This window comes from Mastomys coucha, unplaced genomic scaffold, assembly GCF_008632895.1.
Source record: "Mastomys coucha isolate ucsf_1 unplaced genomic scaffold, UCSF_Mcou_1 pScaffold3, whole genome shotgun sequence".
In the NCBI taxonomy this organism is placed as follows: domain Eukaryota; kingdom Metazoa; phylum Chordata; class Mammalia; order Rodentia; family Muridae; genus Mastomys; species Mastomys coucha.
This window is the reverse complement of record NW_022196909.1, coordinates 36,799,296-36,807,765: the sequence shown is the minus strand read 5'-3', so window position 1 is coordinate 36,807,765 and position 8,470 is coordinate 36,799,296. Positions and strand designations below refer to the sequence as shown.

General features: G+C 41.8%; 1 long non-coding RNA gene across 1 annotated transcript in view; it reads left to right on the top strand.

The window, feature by feature from the left end:
* LOC116074563 overlaps positions 1-8,309 on the top strand; it is a 19,634-nt gene extending 11,325 nt beyond the window's left edge. The window contains exon 2 of the long non-coding RNA XR_004112214.1: positions 8,036-8,309. This is a non-coding gene — a long non-coding RNA (uncharacterized LOC116074563). The remainder of the gene's footprint in view (positions 1-8,035) is intronic.
* The last annotated feature ends 161 nt before the right edge of the window (positions 8,310-8,470 follow it).

The window sequence follows — 8,470 nt, the reverse complement described above, 5'->3', positions numbered from 1 at the left end:
CTCTCTCTCTCCCTCTCTCTCTCTTTCCCTCCCTCCCTCTCTTTCTCTCTTCCCCCTCCTCTCTCTCCTCCTTCTCTCTTTCTCTCTCTCGCTCTCTCTCCCTCTCTCTCTTTCTCTCTTCCTCCTCCTCTCTCTCTCCTCCTTCTCTCTCTCCTCTCTCTGTCTGTCTCTCTCTCTGTCTCTCTCTCTCCTTTCAGTACTTTCTTGATACTGTAATATTGATATTTTCTGTAATAATGTCTTCCTTTTGATCACTAATCTTGTTCATCAAGGATGGTTTGCAGAAGGTGTGTGAAGACTGTAATGAGCAGAGACAGTATATGACTGCAGTGCCTATACTCCCACACATAGGAACTCACATCGGTTATGATAGCTTGCACAAGTTTCATGCAAGCTCAAGTTAGACCAAATTCCAGGAAGGAGAAGAAACATAGGAACAATCTCCCACCCATTTCCAAGGAACTACTGACGACTGATCATTTCTGTGAGAGGGAGAATGCCACACCTGGTAGGTTCATCACACTCCAGAGAACGGCCACACGTCCTCAGAAATAATTGTGTAATTCAGAATTAATCAAAATCAGAGTTTATTTAAAAAAAAAAACCCACAAAGTTGTATGGGTAGGGAAGCCAGAATAGATCTGGGAGAGTGAAAATATACAGCTCTAAACATCTCAAGAACTAATAAAAAGTAAAATGAAATTTATTAGCTTCTAGTAAAATCTAAATTAAGTATACTATTTTCACAGAACTAGTTTCTGTTATTTCCTAATAACTATAATTTTGCATCAAAATCATAAGCCTGTAAATCAGAATTAATGTCTGTGATTAACTGAAATCATTTTAAAAGGAAAGAAATATAAATGATGTGTAGATCTAAGGCAACCTTCAGTAAAATTCTACACTCATTTTTAAAATAATAAAATCTGGTCCAACTTTCATACAGAAGTGAAAGGGATGTTGACTAGCCAAATTGATCCTGAGAGAAGAACAAAGTCAGAACAGACACATTTCTTCATTTCAAACTTACCGCAAGGCTATATCAATCAAATCATTGTTTCCCAGCAGAAAATGAGAAACATAGATTTATCAAGTAGAACTAACCCTCCACAAATTAGTAGGTTTCTTCCCCCTTTAAGTTCCCATCTTGTATATTGGGTCAAGGTCTCTTGCTGAACCCAAGGCTTTCTATTTGGCCTAACTTAGCTATCTAGCATGTTCCAGGGATCTTGTCTCTGCCTTCTTCAATCTATGATTATAGGAGGGGTTATTTGATTTTATGTGGTTTATGGCGATCTCAACTCTGGTCCCTTGTGTTTCACATCAAGCATATCACCTACATAGCCGTATCTACAGCCTTATATATATATATTAGTGATGCATAATATATACATAATTATGCAATATTTTATTACAACTTCACTTAATGTATTATAATTTGATAGGTAGGTAGGTAGGTAAATAGATAGATAGATCAATAGGTAGATAGGTAGATAGGTAAGACAGCAAGTTCACATCTAATCCATTAGATGGATGGATAAATAGATATATTAATCTAATTGGTACAGTTAAAGCACCCATCTTCTCAAATGTCAATCATTTTTTACTTGTGGGAATATTTTCTATCTTTCTATGTACAATAATCTCTTTCATATTGGTACAGTTACCTCACTGGGGAAATAGAGATGCCTTCTCTTCTTTGTTCCTCATAGTCCTTCACAGTTCCTCATCTAGCATGTATGTGCCCCTTTTTCTCTGCCACTCTCAGCGTCTATTGCTGACTCTCTCACTCTCTTCCCCTCAGGGGAGATTTAGCTTTGATAAATGAGCAAGGGCACATGGCACCTGTCTGTGTCTGAATTACACACTTCAATTCACTTTGTAATGGTGGATTTTATGCCATGTGAATACTAGCTCAAAATTCAAAAGCAGTTTAAGGCATAGTTTTAGATTGCCATCCCTTGGTTGTGAGCCTCAAGCCTTTAACAGTTGTGTCACCTCTCTAGCCCCAAGTGACACGTGTAGAAGATTTTTGCTTCCAGTTTCCCTTGCCCCTCCCTCTGGAGTTCCTTTTCTTGAATAAGCTTCAAGATACCTTAATTCTATTCCAAGTAACCTGTGATGGTTTGGCAACTGTGGTGGTGTTTAGGGCCATTCTTATGTTTATTTATGTTGTCTCTTCCACTGGGCTTTATGTTTCCTAGCACACTCCTGAGATCATAAATCTAGTTATGAGTCATGTACACTGGAATGTTACTAACCAAGGTGGGATCTTTGTTGACCTACTTGAGTTCTTCTCTTTACTCTGTCAATTCATCTTACTCAGGGCTCTTACTCTATTAACCTGCAAGCTGTGATTTGAGTGTTTCGGCTCATAGACCCATGGCTCCTTGATCAGAGAACTGTTTGAAGCTCCTTACCAAACCAATGTGCTAAAAACTTGAGAGAAATACTTGGGATGTACGAAGAGCACAGTGAGTCTGGGGAATCTTGAGGCAGCAGACATTCCAGTATTGGCTCAACACAGCAGCCCAGAGCCAAGCATCAAACATTCAGTGCCAAAGTACCAAGCAAGCTGATGAGGCAGAGAAAGTGCTCATTTCCCTATGTCCCGTTGTTTTCTCCACTGAATGGGACATGCATAGAGGACCAAGTGGGTCAACATACCAGAGACATATAGGAGGCTGTCCTACAAGGAGCAGTCCATGGGGAAGCTGTGGGAATCTGTGGTGATTCCACAAGGATGAGGCTGGGAGACAAGGGTGTGACAAAGAGTGGCCAAGTCCTCAGGATCTGAGTAGGATAAACTGAGGAAGATTGTCCTCAAGGTCCCTTCCATGTCCATATAAGAATCCTATGGTAAGCTCTCCTGAGGAAGGCACCTGCTCAGAGCCTCAGGTAAACATGACTCCAGTGAGAACCTCGGAACAGGCAGGCAGACCTCTCTGAGGACATGATTGATAGAGAATCCTTGATTCTTAATGGTTACCATCTTCGGGTATAAAAGCGGTGACTGTACACATCATCTTGTAACGGCATGGAGTATGACTCCAAAAGGCTTCACTAGAAGCTCAGAAACGAAGGGTATTCTCATAGGTGCAGCTATCAGAGAAACATTGAGCCCACAGCTCAGTGAAGGGCCAGTCCTCAGGGATAGCTGTTTAAAACATACGCCCTGCAGGAGTCTTTCACCTTATAAAATGAGCACCTAAGAGAGACTTCAAGGGAAACATGGTAGGATTTTAGTGCCAGGAAGTACAGGAAGAACCAGAAAGTCCTCCACAGAAGATACTTTTGAAAAATAAGCAATCTTTCATAGGCAGTGGCATCTTAAGAATTTGGAGACATCGCAAGCAAAGATGTCAAGCCAAGAAAAACTAAAGTGTACAGGGAACAAAGTGAAATACAGAGGCACAGCAGGAGGCTCTGCCAGGAGGTAGGGCATCCGTGACTTTCTTATTAAGCATGTCCAACAGCCAGTGGGAAAGCCCCGGTCTGAAAGGAATAGTGAGATTATTTTTTTGAGGCTGATTAAAGCTTAGCTGAAGAAAATTATTCACACTTAATCTCTATTCATTGCATAATAGAACTGGCTGTATTTTAAGTCACTAATGTCATTTTAAATTGCACAAGACTGTTCCAAACGCTTGGTAAAGTCTACGTCTACTGGAGACTGAGCATCCACTCAACTCCTCTCAATAAAACAGGCAACCTGCAAAAATCAACTGTCAGTTTTAACTCTGCAACTCCAAAGCTGCCCTGTGCCTTACCAGAGAAGGCGATCGATCCATGGTTCCTGATTAAACGCTGTTCTCAAGTCCCGGCTCACCACAGTGCTGACATTCAATAAATGCGCTTAACTCGGAAATGAAATGAAATCTATTTTACACCATTTCCCCCCTTTTTATAAGCTTCTCAAAGCACTGTTAAAGTTTTAGGCTTATGGGCAATCAATATCAAGAATAATAGCCATGGCCAGTATATATAAACACCTTGGCTTATATAAAGTACCTATATTTCCTTCACTCTGAATAAACAGCATCCTGTGGCCTTATGATTAGTGGCCTGGTATACACAATTAAACCACTGTGTAGAATTTTTGTTGAAATTAGTAGCTTATATTTTGTTTGAATAAAAAGAGTCGCAATCCCCTCACATTTGGAATCCCTATAAAAAACCACTCTGTTTATTTTCCCTAAATGCAACTGTGAGCCCTGACCTGTCAGTAGATCACAAAGGCTTCTAATCACTCACTGTCCAATACTGTGTAAGATCAAACAAGTCGCCTCTTGCCTGACTGACTGTATGACACACAGGATGCTAGTCTAGAGCACATGAACATGATCAACAAGTCACGAACTCATGTGATTCCCCGGTGCCTCTGTAAAACCTACACCGGAAACGTTAAAATAGTTTTATGCTGGGGTAATGTTGCATTTCTTCTTGACTCAAATCTTGTTCCACATCTCTTACATGATTTTTTTTCTACATATCAAATAAACAATCAGGTGAACAAAACATTTAAGTTGTTTTCATGTGCAGAGAATTGTACTTGGTGAAGGGGGTGGGGCAAAACTCACGGAAGCATCAAAAGGAAAGCTTTGCTTTGTAGGTGTTTGCCTTCGGTTTCAAAGAAATAGCTATAGGCCTGCCCTGAAATCAGAAAAAGCAAGCCCGATTGATGTGGTGGGTTCTATTCTGTTTGCTCTCCTTTGGGGTCACATCATGGAAAATGGAGAGTTCACTTCAGCTTTATGACATACAATTCATGTTTTTTAAAAGAAAGGAGAAAGAAAAGGGCATGTAGGCAGAGGCTGGACTAGGGTGACTGGGTCTTTGTACAATGGGCATGGGGTGTGGAAGAGTGGCGAAGGTAGCTTCCGAAGGCAAGGCGGGGTCCTCTACCTTTTTATTACCAACTCATCTCACTGTGTGACACACATTGAGTCTTCCATGTTAGAATAAAGTATGGCTACGTTGTAGGCCCTCATGAACCCTGACAGCCCCCAGAGTGCCTGGTGTGTGGTGCACTTGAAAAGGAAATGGGAAACACACACACACACACACACACGGCCCATTCTGTAGCTGAACTGGCAAATTAAAAGTGACATTTGTCTAAAAGAGACATCTAAAGAACCATGCAAAGTACACAATGCCATGGTGTAGGAGGAGCAGAGAGGTCATGTGCAATCAGGCCATCGGGAGAAGGGGGAAAGAACTCCTTCCTGCGAACTACAGAAGAGCTAACAAGCTGAGAAGGCCACGTTTTCATGGAAAATGCTGGTCGTCCATGCGATACTCAGTCTGAACTTGATCAGTTTCGTATTGTTGAAGTGATATTCTCACCTTGCTTGTGAGGCAGCAGAACCTAATGAAAACAGATGGTGACTTTCTAAATGAATTTATCTTCTAGGGTTATACATTCAAGGGTGTTTTATACCTGACAGTCGGTCATCACATGGAACTCATGGGAGCCACCAAAACTTACGTAAGAATGGAATATCAGTACTGCACCTGCAACCTTTTTCCAAACTATTCATTAATTTTATTTTAATATTAATATTTTAATATTTAATTCTAATAAAATTAGAAATATAATATCAAGAACTGGAGAGATGGTTTAATGGGGAAGAATACTTACTGCTCTTCCAGAAGCCTGGAGTCCAGTTTCCAGCACACAGATTAGGCAGTTCTCAAGCAGTCTTTTATACCCCCAGCTCCAGAGCATCCAATACCCTCCTCTGGTCCCTGTACACATACAGCTTACAAGCACACAAGCATGTAAATAAAAACAAATATTTTAAAACACGGGATCAAATATATTTTCCTATTGTTCCTAACTTCTGTTTTCAGGTCAATTATCATCCTGTAGATTCAACCATACTGAAACAGGTGATGGAAATATCAAACACAAAACAGTGTCCTGGTTCAAATAAAGGCTGTTCCTGACAAAAATCCTGCTGAGATGAATCTCCAACCCTCTGTCAGTACCAGTACATACAGGGCAAGTTCTCTGTGTTGCTGGCTTAATTATCTGGGATTGGTGGGCAGGAAGCAAACATGGTTGTTGATCCAAAGCAGCATTATGAGAACCCCAAACAAAAACAAGACTGGCCTCAATCCTCATCAAAGATTTTAGCTTGCTTCTTTGAAAATTATCTCAGAAATCTACAACCGAACAAAATGCAGAAGAAAAAAAAAAAAACTAACCACAGGGTACCAACCCAACTGGTTCATGTATCATGCAAGCTCTATACCTAAGGGCCAAGGAATATTACAGAAGAAAGAATATTGATGGTAAGATTGTAAGAGCCACGGGACCATGACTCATGTTTGAGACAGTATCTCCTTTCCATGATGGAGAGGCTGCATGCATGAAATCTTAATAATGTGGCTTCCTGAATGAGACCTCTACAATAACAACACCAGCTGCAAGGTCAGTGTGGATAGCAGAAATCTTGCAAGGGCCCACCCTGGATGAAGACCTATCATCAAAGATGGGGGGGAGGGAGGGAGGGAGAGAGAGAGAGAGAGAGAGGGAATATGAATCAGTCCAGGGATGAATTCCCTGATATATGATCCAATGAGTGGTCACCCCTAAACACATGGACAAAGGAGCAACATTAATGGGCTCAGCAGTATTTAAATTCATGTGAGTGTGAGCCTATGCCACAATAGTGATTATAGAAGAGGGCATAAGAGTGTGGGCATAGTGGAAATTGGAAAAGGAAGAGAGCAAGAGGGGGGAATCATATAAATGCAGTACTAATTATGAAACTGGAGACCATCAGGAATACATGCCTCACAACACATCGTGACAACTCACGGGAAAACGTGCTTGATTTTCATGTGTTTCAGAGGCATAACATGCAAGTGCATGTGTACCACATGACACTTACTTGATTTTATTTGAGATTTTTAATATTTTTAAATACATTTTTGTGATGTGTGTGTCTGTCGGTCTCTTGTCTGCCAGTCTATCTGTCTGTGCCTGTGAATACTAGACCTGTGGGGAACAGAAAAGCACATGAGATCCTCATAAGCTGGAATTATGCATGATAATGTAAGATGCTTACTGTAGGTGCTGACAACTGAACAAAGCTCCTCAGCAAGAAGAGGAAATACTATTATCCCTTGAGCTATCCCTCAAACTCTATCATCGGTTTTGTTATATGGGATTCTGGCAGCCACTATGAAATAGCATCTCCTTGCGCATAAACAAAGCAAATGTGGTCTATAGATCTATTACACAGTGCAGAAGCTCACTGACTCAGCTGCCCTATCCACTTAACAGTGGTGATGCAGAGAAAGAGAAAGCGACACGCTCAAGCCACAAACTCCAAGTTCATATCCAGATTATTTTGCCATTGCTGCCATAAAAATTACCAGGGCTTAAAACACACGCTTGCACTCTTACTGTTCAGTAGGTCAGACGTGTGGCATCAGCTCCTCTGCTCAAATCAAGGTGCTTGCAGGCATGAGCTTCTTACTGGAAAGTCTGGGAATGAGTCCAATTCCGATGCATTCAGTTGTTATCCTAATTCAGACAAGTGCAATTCTGTAATAAGGTTCCTGTTTCCTGCCTGGTTGTCAGCCAGAAGGTGGTGTCTTCTCTTCCAGGCTGTCTGTGTGCTATCACCCGCTCTCTGTGAGCTCTCAGGGGCCTCTGCCCCAGTCTTTATTTGGGGTCTGGAGGCTCCACAAGCATCTGTGACATATCACATCTTTCTCCAGATCAGAATGCCATACATTACTGACTGTAGACAGAGAAATTTCAGTACGTAGGTGGCTGAGGCAAGGCACCATCTAGGGTACCTGCTGAAGTAAGAGGCAAGAAGCTGTTTTAACATTCAGAGGCCTCTCTCTGCCAGTGGCATCACACAATCCAGGTCCCATAACTTATTCAGGATCATGGCTGCAGAGGTCATTACTCATTCTGCTGTAATGCTGCCCAATTTTGATGATGTTAGTTTTGTCTAACCTTATAAATTAAGGTAATTTACTACAATAAAGCTATTTGTTTCCATCTCCTTAGGGGTGAGAAACCAGTGAAGGAGGTGAACATGGCATAGCATAGTGCTCCACACATAGGCAGCTTCCCACCTGTATCGTACTCCCCATCGTTCACTCTCTCCCAGGAAGAGCCACAAGTGGGATAGCTGGAATGGAGAGATGGAGGAAAGGAGATAGAGGTTCCACCCTCTGAAGAAACTGTGCCTCCACCCTCTGAAGCTACCCGGTTTCTCTGTTTCTTGCTCCATCCTGAACAAAATGGTTGGATAAACACTTAAAACAAACTTTTTCAGCTACTCCGGAGTCAAAATCTTTTTCTGAGTGCATCCTAAATTGTGTCACTGCCAGATGTCACTCCAAAGAGCAACACCCACTTAATTCTCTCCCTCTCCCTCTCTACCTGCCTCTCCCTCTCCCCTGTCCCTCCCTCTCCCCTCCCTCTCCCTCTCCTCCTACC